Source organism: Emydura macquarii, unplaced genomic scaffold, assembly GCF_026122565.2.
Source record: "Emydura macquarii macquarii isolate MOO-44397 ecotype Brisbane River unplaced genomic scaffold, CSIRO-AGI_Emac_v2 contig_1253, whole genome shotgun sequence".
Classification (NCBI taxonomy): domain Eukaryota; kingdom Metazoa; phylum Chordata; order Testudines; family Chelidae; genus Emydura; species Emydura macquarii.
In genome coordinates, this window is record NW_027131390.1 from 50635230 (window position 1) to 50654126 (window position 18897).

At 41.1% G+C, this 18897-nt stretch overlaps 1 protein-coding gene across 1 annotated transcript in view; it reads right to left on the minus strand.

The window, feature by feature from the left end:
• MAP2 (microtubule associated protein 2) overlaps positions 1–18897 on the minus strand; it is a 238985-nt gene that overhangs the window by 175056 nt on the left and 45032 nt on the right. Inside the window, exons 3-4 of the mRNA XM_067548744.1 lie at positions 969–1035; positions 794–850 (exon numbers count right to left, since the gene is read on the minus strand). The gene's annotated coding sequence lies outside the window, so the exon portion shown is untranslated. The remainder of the gene's footprint in view (positions 1–793; positions 851–968; positions 1036–18897) is intronic.

An 18897-nucleotide genomic window follows, 5' to 3' on the forward strand; every position in this document is an offset into this window, starting at 1 on the left:
AGACACAGAGGCTGTTCTGAAATACCGTCCAAGTGGTTTAAGACCATGAGTTCCATTGAGAAACTCAATGTGATTTGTGCTTCTAAGACACTTAGACCCTTTCAAAAATCCCACACAGTTTGCAAGCCCCTCATTCTAAGGGACATATCACAAAAGAGCTTCTTTCTCTCATGCTTTCTCTAGCAGGCCTCTCTATGCTATGCAGAGAGTCTCCAAGAATAAGGGAGAATATATATTCTGATTTATGTTTCAGCAGCAAAATACTCATGAACAACAGATTCTGCTGCTTTTGTATCAACATGTAGGAAGAGCCCCTTTAAGTGCTGAATGACATATCTAATAAATACAGGGAATGTGCTCCTCCAGTGTTGCCCCAGACACCTCTGACATTACAATTCCATGCACAAAAGCTTAAGCTCAGGCACATGCATTTTCTGGCAGCAGTGTAGGAGTTAACAGCAATTTTTCCCATCCCCCCATGAAAATGATACGGTATTAAGTGATACTAAATCATATAGTGTCTCTATGCTTCCAGGTCTGAGTTCTGTGACAGATCTTACCTGGTTAAAGCAAGCCAATGAATTTAACCCTATTGTTTGTATCATGTTTAGCTTTCAGTTACACTCAACCCATATTAAAAAGACCCCCTTTCTAACACTATGAACCCCCAAGGCAGATGGAGGATTTTATAGACATTATTAACAAACATTTATTCACCCTTTGGTTGCCACTGTGACTGAAATGACTGACCTGATGAAACAGTCCATGTTTATACGTCTAAGTTTATACGTACATATTAAAAGTAACTTTTACAGTCTGCCCAGAAATCAGATGCAATGCCCAAGTGAAGCTGTAACAAAGCACAGAATGACAGAACGAAGATGCACGTACGTTTCTAGAAGATTGCATCAGTCTTAACTCCATACTCTTACCTGCTCATAAATACATTAAAATATAATGTGCCTTACCTTTTTGATCTATGGAATAAGTAGATCCCAATCAGTGTGGCACGTCAGAAACAGCAGGCTGAAGAATCTGTTAAAATAAGCCCCCCCCAAAAAAAGTGAAAATATTTTATTTTTGAAGCAACAAGGTCTTTTCTTCAGCTAACAAAAAAAAAATTGCTTTTGTTGTGCCAACATGCATACATATATAGAGACATACACACATACAGTATGTACTACATCTGGAATTCATCCAATGTGTACTAATGCAGCTTTTAATATCCAGCACACCGAATTCTGAATGCTGCAGCACAATGATGGTTCTCTTTTAATTTTCTGAAATCACACAAAGCTGACATTTAAAAAAAAAAGAAAGAAAATCATTACCAGCTCATATGGTGCCATGCCACAAAAGCCTATCCCTAAATAACTGCTGCACATTCACTCTCCCGGAGCATTATTATCCATCCGTTTGCTGCCTATCTCCAGACAGACGCAGTCTGCAAGCCACCAGCTTGTATCTACCATGTGTACATTGAGAAAAGGAAAACTGCAAATTAGAAAAAGTCCCCGCAGTGGTGAAAAGGAAAAGAGGGCGAGTGGGAGAGGAAGAGGGAGCTCACTGGCCATAGAATTTTCGAGAATGATGACAAACCAGCCGGCTCCGCCATCATACACTTACAATAGGATACTGCATTTGTGTCTGCTTAAGCAGTTTGTCAAGGGGCTTCTGGTATCAAATGCCTGACAGGCATTTTAATTGCATTCAGCCAAGTGTGTCCCCAGGAATCAGGCCTCTAATCCTATGAATTTCATCAGTTGGTTTCCTTTGTGCCACTGCCAACCACACACACGTGCATCTAGTACAAGCAGGCAGCAGCATGCAGTATTTCTGTAGCTATACCAGTCCAGATCCTACTCGGGTTTTACGTACTGTACATACTGAAAAGGAGGTCTCATTTTCTGCATTATGGAGTAGGAGTGTTTTCTTTTTTCTGCTTTATTTTTCTATTTAGTGTTTCATTGTCAGCTCATTTACTCGGTTATTTGAGCCCCAGATTTGCTTATTTCCAACAGCAGAGAAAGACAAGAAATTCCCAGCAAAGCTAAAATGTCGTGTCACCAATATTTTAGCCTGACAACACTTACTCCATAGTTCAGCTTGCATCCAAGTTCCTGTCCTAAGTCCAATTTTACCACTATGGCCCTACAGCTTACATATTGGGCTCAAAATCTATAGGTTAGATCAGGAGTGAGGGTAGAATGCTTTTTAAAAACCATATTTGAACAGAATCAGATTAGGGGCTTCTGAATTATGACACCCTATACATTGAAAAAAATGTTAAATAGATTTTCAAAATTTGTCAAACTTGTTTTCAAAGAGGCGAGGGCAACTTTCTAGCAAAAAAGACAGAAGAAGAGATCAAACTTAGTAGCTAAATTCCCCTGGCTATTGGTGCCCAGGACCAAAATTTAGTTGATTGAAGGTGTCATTTCTTTTTAAAACATCAGTTAAGGTGAACTAAGGCCCCAGTCCAGCAAAGTACTTAAGCACATGCCTAACTTCAAGCAGTAAAGCACTGAAACCAGTGGGACTACTCACGGATTTAGTGTTAAGTACATGTGTAAGTGTTGTGCTGGGATCAGGGTGCAATTATGAAGACAGTTCTAAACAGCAAATTGCTGTCCCTTTTCCTTGCAGAGTAGGCCCCACAGCATAACCCTATTTATGGAGTGTCTAGTCAATGGGAAAGTGATCCTTTTCCTGCCAAAATGTTTGTTAGGCGGCCCAGCAAGCCTCTTCAGTCTTGTGGGCTGATGTGGGGGACCCAGAATGATTCCTGAGGCTTGTGAAAAGGGCTAAGAAATATCCTGCAGTTCACTGAAGGGTCTCCCTTGCCATAGAGTGCAGGAGGACCACAGGGAAAGGGAACCAAGCCCTCCCCAACCTGCTCCTCCCAGTCCCTTCTTCGCACCGAGTTCTCATACCCTGGGGATTTTTCGACTACCTGCCCGCCAAGAATCACAGCAGTGGGGAAGTCAGCCAGGTAAAAATAATGGGCGAGCACCAGTGCTTCCCCTGCTGCATTCTCCTGAGCCCACAAGCTGCTTCCAAGTGCCCACTCCAGCCCATCTCTCCTCCTGGAATCAGAGCTGGCATCAGGTGTGGCGGTTGCCAAATCAACATGGGGGGAGGAGGCAAAAAAACGTTTTCCAGCCTGTGCGACAAAACCCTTAGTGGCCAGGCCCGCCGGGAAGCCCTTCTTCCCCACAAATTGTTATCTCTTCAGTGAAAAGGAGGCATGAGGAAATGTAGAAAGCAAGTTTGATGAGGGCATGCATGGGACTGGGTTTGCTGGAGAACACGAGGACATGGGGTGGAACAGGGGTCTTTGCTGAGAGTTATGGGGGGTGGGAGACCCCTGAAGCAGCGCAGAAGCATAAGAGAAGCAAGCAAGGAAAGTACTGGGACTCTCCTGTCCTTTCTTCCCAGCTAGCCTACTGCCACTCATCCAAAGGGAGTCTCACCGCTGCCAGCGACAGGAGCTTCACCAGCTGCAGATGCTAGGGAGGCTCTAGTGCTTTGCTGTCCATAGCAAATGGTTTCATTTTATCTGGCGTCACAAAAACCAAACCACCTCACTCATAAATCATGTGGTTGTGCTCCCTTCCAGCTTCCCTTACCGTCAGATGGCACACACACAGCCAAGAATTTCACAAACTCCTGACCAGACAGGCAGCATCCTCAAACACAATCTCTGTGGACCTGATCCTGCCAGATGCTGAGGGCATTCAGCGTTGCACAGGGGGTGCTTCCTTCCTTCCAGGATTGAGCCCTATGATCACATATACCCACTGGCTCACCAAGTGTCATTAGACATAAAGCTAGCTTGTCTCCACAGATAATCCTCACTCCCAAAATGATGAAATTAGAGCACTTAAATGAGACAAGCAAATGTTAGCATGGCGACAAATCATCACTGGAGATTTGTATTTGTGAAGCAAACTATAAAACCTATGCTCATGTTTTCTATACCCTACTCAAAAGGGAAGCTAGAATCTATGGGTATGTCTGCTCAGCATCTGGGGAGGGTGCTTCCCAGAATGGGTAGAAAGAGGCGCGCTAGCTCTTCTCAAGATAGCATGCTCCAGCACACGGCTGCGGCCCCTGAGTACAATCCTGCCTGAGCCGCTGTATGTACTCGGACAGCTAGCCTGAGCCATCAACCTCTGCCATGCAGCTATTTTTAGCTTGAGCTAGTGTGTCTGTCTGCCCACATTGGGAAGCACCCTCTCATCTGCTATGTAGACAGCCCAAATAGAGGCAAGAAAGATAGTCTGGGTGCCTTGTTTGTTCAGTGAAAACTTATCTCTGCATTTTCTGGGATGTTAGCTTCTTTTTTAAATTTAGCTCATTTTTATTATTATTTCTATTCCAGTAGTGCCTGGAAGCCTCAACTGAGATCAGGGTCCCACTGGATTATTTCCCTCATTTTAGAGATTGGGACTGGTGGCAAAGTGCAATTAAATGACTTGCCCAAGGTCACACAAGAAGCCAGTGGCAGAGTCAGGAATTGCACTCAGATCTCCTGAGTCCCAGTCTGGTACCATTACCTCCAGACCATCCTGCTATGCAAACTACTGCCATCTGCCTGCAACCATCCCTGAACTTTAATAAAGGCTTTGTGTGTGTGAATTTGGTTAACATTTTACATGGTGCCTGAAGTTTCATCTAATATGATCACAATTGTAAATTAAAAAGAAGATGCCTTGTGAACAGAAATTGCACCTTGGTGGTAAATGCAGCCCCCAAAAAGGCTGTTTTGTTTTCACACCTTTTTGTTGGATCATTTTAAGCAATAACACGAGGATGGCTGAAGGGGCTAGTTTTTCAGCCCCCAAAGTTCCAGGGTGCAACTGGAATCCCCCTCATTGCCAGTTTCTCTGCAGTAGTAAGAAACATCAGAATATGCCAATTTTACAGTGCTCTGCAAGAAGCCCAGTTTGGGAGAGGATCTGGGGTTCTCTCCCTTTCCTTTAGAAGGAGGAAACCAAATTGAAGGAAATGAACTAATTCTGAGAGGCATACGCATGGATGGTACTGTTACAGTGCAAAACCTTCCAAAGGGACCCTGAGGAGGAGAAGGTTGAGGCAGGAGTCATCATCATTAAGTATCTCCATGGTTACTGCTACAGTACAGTTGAAATAAAAATAAAGCAGTGATGGAGGAGGAGGGGGGCTAGGAAAAGCTGCAGGGCCTGAGTTACCAGCTTCTGCAGGTACCAAGGAGCAGAAGATTAAAAACTCATTGTGGAAAATTTCAGGCTCGAAAGAGGCCCTAGTTTTGTCCCTAGCCTCATAGTTTCATTTCTTTTACAGTGAACTGATGCACAAATAGCTTATCTGCCCATCCCACGCTGCCAGTCTATCCAAGGTCTTCTGGATTGTGTTGTCCATTTGTATTATATTGACTGCACCCTCCAGATTTGTATCCTCAGCAAATGTTATCTTGCTGGGACTTGCAGGCTCTTTCTCACAAGCTATTGACAAAATGAAAAACACTCCACCAGTCACCATCTCCATTTCATAGTGCCTCCCTGCACATATACCTTTTGCTTGGCTGTCTAAACCAGGTCTCTATTCCCCCAATAGAATACCTACAGTCTCATAGATTCATCATTAGTGTGGCACAGGGATCTTAAAATCTAGGGATATTATGTCCACCCTTTGCTCCCTGTCATCTCAGTTGATTACCTGTTTTTAAACTATCAGACAGATTATTCAGGCATAACCTCCCTTTTGTGAATCCAAATTGACCCTCCTTAACAAAATAACAACTTTCTAAGTATTTCTTAAATCTCTGTCTGATTTCCATTTTCTCCTGTTTCATCTTTACTGCGGAAAGCAATACTAAAGATCTAAGACATTCAAATCTTCCCAAAAATGCTTCTCAAAAAGCAACTGATGCCACATGGAATCCTTTGAAGCTATTAGGCAAATATATCACACACTATATTTTCTTTCCTTGTTCTTTATTACCAAGGACAGGATCTTGGTTTCTTATTTTTAAGGATCAGTGATTGTTTGTTTGAGTGTAAACATGAATTTAATACTCATGAACGATGCTGATTTGTCAGCCTTGGAGCCAAAAATCCAATGTTTATACATAGCACAGTGATAGCACCTACAACAGCAGTGCAAGCCTTCATACAATAACCTAACAACACACCACAATGTTGTCCTGGGCAGATCACAAAGAATAAGGGGATGGTCCAGTCTCAATGCTCATTCAGCCCCTTTGGCTCTCCATTGTGGCGGCCAATAACGGCGTTAATTAGTGTCAGTTATGGTAGTTTGGTCTCTGTAATGTGGGTATTTGTCCACTAGGAACTGGACTGAAAAAAACCAAACTCACTCATTTTACATAGGCCAGTGTAGCTTTGTATCTTAAAGAGTTTCATCTGCTTAATATATAAGACTTCTATATCTGGAGATCTGCATTCAAATCTTTTAAAGTCCCAACTGGAAATGACTCTGGTGGTCTCATTCTACTACCTAAATGGACATTTTTCATGCATCAAAAATCCAGTGCACAATTTATCATGATAAAAAGTCTCTGCTAAAGAGCAACTTGGAACTTAGATAGCAAGGATATTGCTGGTTGGATCAAGAGCAAGGAAAATTACATTGCATCTGTCCATACTATACAGTGTCGGGCCCCAGCTCAGGAATGCACTTCAGCACATGCTTAATTGCCCTTCTTCTATAGGCATACTTTCCTCAACCTAGGTCATAGGCTTTAGTCAGTATTATTATTTTCTCGCATATAAGCACCCAATTAACAAATTTACTTATAAAGAGATAAGCATTGCAATTGCAACTCACTGATGACTTTGGGGTACCTGGCCAATTAACTAATTTCTGAACCTTGTCCAACAGTTACAAAAGATGAAAAAGACAAAAAATGAAAGAAAGAAAGATAATAAGAGGGTGGAGGAACAGAGCCAGATCTCAGTGGTGCAGGATACACAGAGCAGGAGCTATAGCTCAGTCTCAAAGAATCATTGAAAGATCAGGTAGATCCACCTAGTCTGTCCTCCTGACATTACAGCCTGTTCATATGCATTTTTATAAATATGTCAGGCAACGGGGCTTCCTCCACTTCCCTTGGAAGATAATTCCACTTTCCAGTAGATTCCACAAGTCTGAAATAGAGAGATTAACCTGCCAGCAACAATACTGGCTCTGCACACATTAGCATTTGAAATACTCTTCACTTTCAACAAAAATGAAACCTTGAATTTTGCAAAATTTATGGACACTATTTCTTTGGATTCTGTGAGACAGGACTCTGGAATCAGGACATGATGAAATGGTGTGTGACCTATCTTCCAACCATCTGAAATATCTTCTAGGCTAGCATAGGGTTTCAAGATTGTTTGATGTGACGGTCACTAGGGCCTAGAGGAAGTACAGTATGGAAAAAGACAGGAGTTTATTCATTTTTCTTTGTTTTTTTTCTTTTGGGGAGGCAAAGTTACATAAGTTCACGTTGCCACAGAAGTAAGGGAGAGGGAAACTCACACGACCACACATGGCAATGTAGGCGCATGATCATGAGTGGCGCTGAGTAGCTACAGCTCCCACTAACTTCAATTGGAGTTGGTGGGTGCTCCGCACCACTCAGAAACAGGACGGTCAGGATCTTGCCAGCATGTAAGAACTATGGCAGAGGCTGCCATAAAAAGGCTGAAGGTCTATAGAGGCACTGTTGTAGCCACTGCTTGTTTGTTTTCTTGCCTCTTATTGTGTACTGAGGAGGTCAACAGCGCTGAGCTGCTTTTTACAGTTTTTACTCTAGACATTCTGTCCTCCGCTGATTGGCTGCCCACTCCGACTCCCTCCCACCACTGCTCTCAATCTTCGACCACACTCCATCTGCATTCCCGGCTTCCCCACTCTTCTCCTTCCTCCTGTCCCCCCCCCCCCCCTTTTCCCTTCTTTTGTTTCTGTTTTGCTAATCCCTTCCTAACAAAACCCCACCCCAAATTAATTTTTAAAAACCCACAAACAAAACAAATTGGTGGCACTCCTGTGATGGTTGTTGAGTCATGGTTCCCTCTCTGCTTGTCTGTTATATCCCTTTTCTCTTAACTCTATGTCTGTTTTGTCTATCAAGATGGTAAAATCTTTAGGGCAGGAACTCTGTCTCTTATTTTGTGTTTGTACAATGCCACACACAATGGGATCCAATTTCAGTTGATTTCCCTAGGGGCTACCAAAATAAAAATAGACCAATACTCTCAAAATTGATTGAGACACCTTAAAGGGATCCAATTTGCAGAAAGTGCTGAGCACCCATCCTCTGCCAATCAAGTGTCTCAATTTAGGCACCCAAAATCCAAGATACCAAAAAAATCACTAGTTACTTTTGAAAATCTTGGCCACTTCATCATTACGTCATGGATTACATAGTGATCTGCCTTTTGTGGCTGGATTCACCGGAGAGCAGATCATAAGAAATTGGTGCCATGAAGACCAAACTAACTTTGATTCAGCCACAAATCTGAATCCTAAACTCTGTCCTATATCTAATCTGATTCTGAACACTATCACCTGGGTCTATTTCTAATATATATAGTGTGCGAGCACACGCACACACACACACACACACACACACACACACACACACACACACATATTTATTTCTCCAGGCTATTTCTCTCACCAATCCTTTTATTAGAGGAAGAATCAAGACAAATGAATTTGCAGTAAGACATCACAGGTTATAGTGAAATAGTTTCCTTAAATGTCAGTTCAGCTTCTACTTTCATTTACCGTATAACCTAATGATGTTTTATTGTCTTGTCATGCCTCATCATGACAACTCTTGCTTTTGGTTATTGTAGATCACATTTATAAATAAAATATATTTTAAAAGCATGAATCATTTGGTTAAATCAGATTTCACATGACATACAATTAAAAACTAATACTTGAGATGACATGACCTTAAATGTCAACAGATCAACAAGTCCAATGCAAAATATACACGTTATCTGTTCTGCTCCAAGCCTGGGTTGATGAAAGCATATAGTCATGTACTTTAAGTCCATCCCTATTCAGGCCAATATATAAGCACATGCTTAACTGTAAGCATGTGCTTAAGTTCCATTTACTTAATGGACCTTATGGGACTTAGCACGTGTTGTAGGGCAGGATGCTTTCCTGAACTGGAGATCAGATTGCAAGCTTCTCACTCCATTATGCCAATAAGCCGGTTTAAGCTGACAACCCCTGCTCAGCAGCTGAGAATTTTAGTGACAAAGTTTTCTGCCTTTAAAATGATGCCTTCTTAAGATTCAGTATCTACCCTGAGTAGTTAAGCATTTTCTTCCATGTCCACCCGTTCTCTCAAGAGAATAAAAACAAGTGATGGTTCAGATAACTAGTGACTTACTTGACAGTGAGACCAAGTAAACAGGCAAAAGAAATTGAAATAACATGCAGTAACCTCTACTTCAATTAGTTTGAACAATTTCTCACTTAGCAAGCTTTTATGTAACATAAGCAGTCAAGTAGAAACATATGCAAGAATTATCAGTAACTTGGCCATGTAAAAAGGGAAACATGCAATTTAGCAACTTTGTGTACACACACACACACACACACACTGCTATTTAATGGGATATTTACGGTAGCTGATTTCGGAGAGAGACTGACTTGTCATGCTGACTCACATTTACATGCATCAGAACACTGCTTGGATGATGCAATAATTTTATTTCCATGTATTCGGGTTTCAGATATACTTTTATTGATGTGGGCATCTCCAAAAGTTATCTTTCATATTTTGGAGATTTTTCAAGAGTAAAATAAAATTAAATAGCAACAGTGCTAACAACAACAGTGAATAACTGCTTGACACCAAGGGCTTGATCTACGCCCCACTGAAATCAATGGTCGTATTTCCATTGACTTTAGTGGGCAGGTGTATGTATACTTATAGAGGGGATTTATCATTATAACCCAGTATCATTTTTACAGCTGGGGAAACGGCAGCAAAGAAAGGTGAAGAAACGAGGCTAAAGTCACACACCAAGTCAGAGAGTTAGAGACATGAACAGACCTGGGTCCTGATTCACCAAGGTAGATAAGCATGCTCCTAACTTTTAGAACCTGAGTGGTCCCATTAGCTTCAGTGGGTCTACTCAGCTCCTTAATGTCAGGCAGGTAGTCAGGGACTTTGCTGAACTGGGGCCCGTGTCTCCTGACTTAATATAGTGCCCTATTTGATGGTGTTGACTGCCTGCTTCCCTTTCTCCATGGGTTTCAATCCTCCCTTTTAAAATGAGCATGCCAGCAATGTCAGTACTCTACTAAGTGTAGAGGGAAATCATAATTTTTCCTACTTCTCCTTTATCTAGTGCATTTTAGGATGCCAGGGCTCCAGAACCATTTGCTAATATCAATTTTCATCCAGACCCCCTTCTGAACAACTCCCCCCTCAATAAAGAAAGAGGTACCTCAAAATCTCTGGAATGTCAGCAGGCAAAGATTTGTCTGCTGAGAGCTCTACAAGTGGACTACAAACCAGGAGAATGGAGGCTTTCCATTCCCTGAACAAGACATTGTGTCTGTGATGGCCTTGCTGGAGAAAGTAGCTGCAGTCATCACAGGTATCATGGCCACAATAGCCACAACACAACTAAATCTTACCTTGATTAACTCCTTTCTGTTGGAAATCTCCTGGTTGTCATGTAGCAGGGCTTTTTCTCAATGTAATTACCTCATGCAAATTGATGCAAATAAGTACTTAGATATAAAAGTACCAAGAAACGTTAACAAACCAGTAAAAACACAAATAGGTGGCATCCTCTCTCCCTGACCCTTGGGGGAAAGGCGTTAGGATTAATGCAATAAAAATGAATGTTCTGCCTAGGCTCCTCTGTATTCTCAGTGGCCAACTTGTATATACCTCTCCATCTCATTTTAGAAAATGTAATAACATTATTAGAGTCTGTGGGAGCCTGGTCAATGCCCACAACTATCATTTAAAAATCTCCAGCTCCTTATAGCCAATGGATGAGGGTGGGGGAGCCTCACAGACCTACTAAATTACTATTATACTTTTATCATGTCACAGATGTTGAACTGGTTCCAGCATGCTAACACCCATATACCCACATGGTGGGAACTGAACAGGTATTAATGCATCTAATTCCCCCTAGGGACTGTTCAATTCCTCTTTTTGTCCAATGGAGAAAAATAAGTTGCCTACAGCTGTGGCTACATGAATGGCCAGGGCTATCCTAGCTAAGAGGTATCAATTTCATCCTCACTGTCATGCAAAAACCACCTATCTGGGGTAACCTAGCCTTGCAAACTGGGAGGGGGGAGGGGAACCCTATAATTTGGAAGAATTGGCTAAGTAAAGGCATTATATAGATTTCCCAGTCAGTCAAGGATAAGAGCTTTGTCTCTTTTCTAAATGCCAAAGCAATGATATTACCTGCCACCCTCAGCGGAGTGGTGGAACTTACAACTAAAACACTTGCTAACGTACCAATTTGTTCCAGATATCCAAAGACTGTCAGAGGCCCCAGAGCTACTGGAAGCTTTGGAAATGGTTCATAAACTCCTTTACTAATGAAGAGGGACTCCACAGGTCTGAAGTTCTTTGTTAAAATATAGCAAAGGGAATTATCATAGTTCATAAAAGATCCTCAATGGTAGAGCATATTATAGAATTTCAGAAATGGTCCTGGGGATCTCACACTATTCATGATACAACATAATATTCTATTCAAAAGATACTGGACACCACAGAGGTTGTGTTAGATGGGGCCTTGTCATGCTTGTTGGTGCTGTAATAAAGAAAGAAAAAAGAATAAGCTATGGGGCTGTTTGTCAGTCAGGCAGCTGTGGAAAGAGGTGGCCACAAGAGTGAAAACAGTGCTTGTCCTTCAGCGATCAATCCTCATCTGAAAATTATATTCTAGATTATATATCTACGATGCTGGGTTTAATTCCACTGCAAGGACTTCGGTTGTTGCCAAGTACATGATTTTACAAAAATAGAGGTTTCTGCCCAGAATAAGGCAGTGGTGCTCAGACCTGTCTGAGTTAGCAGAGAAAGACAGAATAGCTTATTGACCTAGAGAGTGACTATATGAATTCAACGAATTTGGACCCTGTTTCTTGAGACATTTGGATGAAAAATGCTGAGATAACACAAATAATGCCAGACTTCTATTCTACCTGAGCGCTCCTTTTTTCCTTCCCTCTTCCCACCCCTCCCCAGTCCCCGCCTTCCCCTAACTGCTTATTTGTGTGAATTTTTTTTGGTAATGTTACCTCCACCCTCATATGTTATGTCTCTGTAATACTGTCTGGCCTTGCAGCTTTGACAAGTTGTGAAGTTATGTAATTGCATAATTATATTGGCTATCCAGTGAAATGTGTGGTATCTGGTAGCATATACAATCTGTAAATCATCTACATTTTTGTATTTTTGTTTCTTTTTGAAAATTAATAAAATTTGATTAAAAAAAAAAACTAGCTCATTTTATACCTGATTCATTACAAAAGCTTTAATTCTACCATCAATGTCACACAGTAAAAGCAACTCAGTACATTTACTACACTTAGAAATGTATTTGGATTAAGGCTAGTGGAAATTTTCTAAGATTTGATTAAATTTTAGCTCAATGGTCAACAATTATGGTCAAATGGTCAAAATTTCAATGGTCAACAATTATGATTCCTCCTATCAATTTTTAAAAATAAACTCAAGAAATGGTGGAAATTTTTTTTAAAGGGTGGGGAGGGGGGCAAAATTTTGAATAGAATTTTGATTCCCCACCTCCAAATGTCCCCCATTTTTTAGACCCGTTCTGATTTAGAATGTGATTCAGCTTTACCTTTCCTCCTTACTTTTCTGTGAATGTCTACATAAAAGTGTATCTTACCTCCTCTATAGCACTTCACATCTTCCAAATTAACCACATGCTACAAAGCAAATCAGCAGCAGAACAAGGATTAAAAAGAAGAGTTCTCAGCTCCTCATCCTATGTTCAGTCCACTGCACCATGAACCCCTATGAAGATGCCTTGATGAACACTTCACTCTAATCCCATATCCACAGTCACATATCCTACTTTCATGTCATCATTTCATGGATGACTCTGCTATATGCATTTCTCAATGGACTTTGACAGTTACATTTGCTGTGAGATTCACTCAGTAGATTCTGCAAGCTAATGCATGAAATTTGTGAGCTGATTCCTGTCTTTGTCACCATAAAAGCAAATTTCCTGTGATTATGACTCATTATGACTGATTCCCCTTTTGCTTACACATGCAAAAATCGTAAGTAACTCCACTGAGGCCCCGTAAGTTACTACACCAGTGTAAAATGGGTCTAAGAGAGTGGAGACTCATGACTGATAACTTAACCGTAGTTTTCATTCCCCATGTTCTCAGAGTACCATGCAAAATGATTTTCAAGCTATTTGTACATAAGAATGACTTCACTTGTCTCTGGAACACAGTAGCCTCTAGGGTGAAAAGCAGCAGCTGTTTAACAGAGCGCTGTAACACTATACAAGAGTTTAAGGTAGGAAGTGAAGAATGTCATACCCAATTGAAATTAATATGGATATTTTAGGAAGGTAAAACATATTCACAGTCAAAGCTCATTCATCAGCATTGGACAGGAGACATGAGAGTAATTAGGATAAATGGGGTGCTGGATAAGTGAGGGACTTTTGAATGTATTTGATATGCATCAGAGGACATGATCTTCTTTTGGATAAAGAATTACTTTGGCTAATTGAAGCTTGGATAAAGGATCCAAATCTGAATATTGCCAGGAGACTAGGGTTAGCATTCCCACTCTCCCATTAGTACTAGTGGTCTGAGAATTGATTTTATGTATTCAAAAGATAGCAACCTTTAGCAGAATAATGACCTCTAAAACTACACAAGGACATTGGTTGAATAATGGCCCAGAGATAGGGTGACCAGACAGCAAGTGTAAAAAATTGAGATGGGATTGGGAGGGGTAATAGGCACGTATATAAGACAAAGCCCTGAATATCGGCCTGTCCCTATAAAATCGGGACATCTAGTTACCCTACCCAGAGATAAGAAGGAGAGAAGCTTTCTGAATCACTAATTCCACTTCCTGCAGCACTGCACATGAGATTGCCTTGGAAACCTTCCATCCCAACACGGACCAAAGAAAGCACTGTTGGGAACGTAGCACATGTTAGACAAAGCATACATTCAACCAAAGGAGTACTTGCAAGTTATCCTGCTCAGAATAATCCAATGTGTCTTTGCAAAGCACTATTCTGAGCATCCTGTTCCAGGTATGGCAGTGTGTAATATCAAAGACCAATTTTTTAGAAGCATTAAATATTGACCGAACTCAGTTCCCATCAAAGTCAATGGGATGTTTACAAATCAGGAGTGTTCAGTGCTCCTGAAAATCCCTCCTCAAATAATTAAACAGGACCAAGATCCTTCAAGAGATATTAACCTGAAGTCTCTGTCTTGGTTGCAGTTTTTCTCCTTTCTTTTAACCAGCATGCACAATATTACAAAATAACACAATGTAAATGCAACTTCACACCAAAGAGCAATAAATAGCAAAGAGAAAGACAATATATAAATGTTTACTCCTAGTATACTCATTTACAGTCATATTAAGATTACAGTCCCAACTCTACCACCTTTACTCATGTTGAGTTACACTGTACTTTGTGATTATTCCCACTGAAATCAATGGGGCTATTTGTGTCACATGTTGGTACTCGGCAAAGGGAACTGTGGTAGAATACCGGTTTTAGGAACCTGCTATTGGCTACACTCTATGGTTATAAACATAGTACTATCACACAAGCAAGTGAACATTTCAAAAGGCAGAGTTAAGTTCCGCATTTCCATTATTTTAAATACCTGGGATCTTTAGTTAAAGTAAATTTAATGTTCAACTCTCCTGCTTTCAGGCATTAAGTTAAATAAATATTTACAACTTTGACTCAAGGTTAACTAAATCTTCACTTGGGGATTTCTCTCTTAAGAAAGATAGCTCAGTGATACACTGATGTATTTGACTGGCTTGGAAGCCTCTCGATAGCCAGGCTAGGATCAGCATAGGATTGGTTAGTATCAGGACCCCACTGTGCTAGGTGCTGCACAGACACATATGGAAAAATGGTACCTGCCCTGTATATTTTTGGCCAGATTCTCTGCTGCATTCCTTCTCCTGTGCACATCAGAAAGGGAGATGGAGGCTGTCATGGAGTCAGTTACAGCTCTGTGATCCTTTGCTCCAGCCCTGGCCTCAGTTCATGTTAGAGGTTGCTCTAGTTTGCACTGTTATATTTCCTTATGGGACCACCTGTATACTGAAGGGCAGCTGAAGTGTGCCACTGCAACTGCTCTGCAAGCTATGAGGATGGTGGTATAAGAGCTTGCTATGCTTTCTGCGGACTTGCCCATACCATGTTTATACCCAGCAAGGAAATTAGGGTTGGAGTTTGCTTTCTTTCTGTGGCAGGAGCAGTGCAACATCAACGCAGTGGGCCAGAGAACCTGTCCCATTACATGTATTCCAAAAGCAAAAACTAACTTTGTTTCAAAAAATCAATTAACATTGCTGAATGATAACAATTTAGTTTCCCGTCATATTATTTACAAAACCCAAGCACTTAAAAGTAAGGAAATTTATAGTTAAGGACATTGTGAATCTTACAGCCACCCACAAAATTATTCATATTGAACATCAGGTGCATATATATATTTTTCCCCCCAATATATTTCAACACAGCACCGTGGCCTTAACTCTGACCCAAAATGAACACTGTTCTCTCACTAATGATCTCAAAATGTAAAGACAAGACAAACCCTTTAAAGAAGTAACATTGAAATATATGTTCAAATTAGTGGTATGTATAGTACTGTTCCAGTAATCTCAGCACAGCAACCTCAGTTCTGATCCAAATTGGATGTGGCATGTAGTATATAAAGCCCGGAAGTCAAGACATTAAGAAAGTGGAACATCAGACCCTTAATATACAGCTCAATCTTGCAGCCCTTCCTTGCATGAATATAGATTGCAAGCTCAGACCTATATTTCTTTATTCTTCCTGTTAAATTTATAATTGCTTTCCAGGCAATGTAAATTAAAATTACAGAACTTGGCCAACTTGAAATATATTTTTAAAACATTTTATTGCTTACAGCCAAGCATAACATATAAATCCTGTGTCTGAATGAGCTCTCTTAGGACAACAGATTAGTGAGAAAGAATTGTGTTTTCATTATAGGATTTATTCTCTTTTCTTTGCATGTGCTTTGTGTAGAAAGCACAGTCTCTGAATACATTTTCATTTGGACAAGGAACATTATTCCTTCCTCAATTTAGCTAATTTCTTATTCTCTACTATGTGGAGACTTATCAAAAGGATGAGAAATGTGGAGAATGAAAGAAATAATTATTCTACCTCCCCACCCAAATTTCCAGACACAAATCTTAAAAGGTCATTGATTAAAAGACTTAGCATTTCACCAGCATCACTGTAAATAGTTCTCTAAGGTTTTGAAGAATCAGGCAGAGACTTGTTTATATTAATATTAAAAGGCACAATTTTGGATGCCTCTGCTAACACTGAATGGTATCTTATTCCACGTCATCCCACTGATGTCTGAAGCACTGATTCTTCATTACCCTGCACTTAGGACTTTAATCTGCTTTACACTAAGGCCTCTGTACACCATTCCAGCTGTGCTAGTGTGGTGTAAAAGGCCTCAGCATAAGGAAAATCAGGATTAATTGGGGAAATAATTTACACTAGTGTAAAGAGAATATAAAGGGGGTATAAAATGTTACAAAATCAGACTGGTAAAATGGCGTAAGGCTGTGATTTTCAAAGGGACCTAAGAGAGGTAGGCACCCATTTGCTTTCAACAGGAGCTGAGTGTCAAATTCCCTATGACCCTTGTGCGAATTCTACTCCAAATGACTAAACGAAGTGCAAGGCAAGAGAGAATTAGACCCAAAGAGACCACTCATTGTTATGTATAATGTGACAGCACCTGCAGGCCACAGCTAAGTCATGACCCCTATTGTCCGAGGTGCTGTACAGACATATAAATATTGATAACCCCTGCCACAAAAGAGCTCACAATCAAAATGCAACCAGGTGGTATACAACGTGAGAGAGGACAGAAGAATTTGGTCTCAAACTAAATGAGAGGGAGGAAAAATGATTCAGTGGCTAGGGTAGTGTGACCTGGGGGATCTGAACTCAATTCCCTACTCAGCCACAGACCCTCTGTGTGACCTTGGACAAATCAGTCTTTCTGTGCTTCAGTTCCTCATCCATAAAATGGGGGCAATACTACTTCTGTACCCCCCCAGAGGTGCTATGATAATAAATATGTCAGAGACTGTGAAGTGCTCAGACATGATGGTGATGGGGACCGTGTAAGTGCCACAGATAGATAATAATGGTACATGACCTATACATATGGTGACGTGAAGGATTACACCACAGTGGGACAGGTCCTTTGCTCATTAAAAACACTGAAAGTAGGCTCAGACCAAGAAAACGGCTTTCACCGCCACAGAGCAGCCTGCACTCATTGCACACCAAACACCTGCTGAAGACAGCTTGCTCAGTCCACTGGAAGAGAATTCACATTTGGTAAAACTGTTTGAGCCTTCCCTAAGGTTTGATCTTTCATGGTATTTTGATTTTTTTCTGCAAGATGTCATCTGTTTAGAGCATCACAGGACTGGGAATTTTAGAAATAACTCATGCTATGTGTTTTTGAAACCGTGTCCACAGTATATATATGGGCACTGGAAATCCAGTCATCTGTGTTTAACCATTGTGGCACTGTGAAACACACTCTTTGCTCATCCTCTATTCTTCAAAGCCTCTGTCTCTTCCAGCAGATACCAATTCCCTCTCGGCTGTTGATTCTTCTCCATCTTACAAGATCTACCCCCTCCCAGTTCTCTGATTAACCTCACTCTGACCATTCTCTCTATAGCAAATTTTCTCTCTCCCACTGACCTACCCCACCCCCTGGTACTTGCATCCACCTCCCTTCTCTGGCTTCATACCAGTTTCCCAGCTCCAATGTTCCAGCCCCAACAGCAGGAAGGCAGGTCACGTGGGGAGCATATGCCGGGGATTAGTAAGAAACACCCTCAGTGAGAAAGGATCAAGTAGAAAACACATGTCCTTGCAGAACTTGTTCCAAGCAAGAGAAAGTGTCTCCACAAGCCCCACCTACTAAAACACCCTACTGATCCCAAGTATAGCACCTCTTACTGTGCCCCCTTCCAAAAGGACCCTGCGAAGAGTCGAAGGATGGTTTTCACCACCATCAAACACACTTTAAAAATCTGGCAGATTTTCAAGTATAAAATCCAATCTGCTTCTTGTTTCAATGTTTAAGACAAATGAACTCTTAGCTCAGATTTGCTTATCCTCTTCTCCCGTTTTCCACTTCCTGATGGATGCTAAGGGCAGAGGAGACACTGTCTCAGTAGCTGCTTTGTTGGGATGAAGGACCAAGTCCCCGCTCTGACACCTCTTTGGCTCCAGCTTTGGGAGTGGGAAAGACCATATTTTACATTTGTATTGTCTGCAACATTTTGGCATTAACCTTTATATTAAAAAAAAAAAAAAAGAAAGAAAAGAAATTAGCTTACTCAATATTCCTTGCTTTTATTCTCTCTCTTCCATGTCTCTTTGCTGCAATATTTATCTTTCTTCCCCTCTAGCCCCTTCCCCTTCAGTTTATTCTTTCTACCCCTCTCCCACTTTTAGTCCTCCCTTCTCCCCGTTCCCTCCTGCATTCACTATCAGGCTCACCCTCTTACCTCACTCTTCTACCTGCGCCCCCAGCAGTAGCTCTGCACCCCAC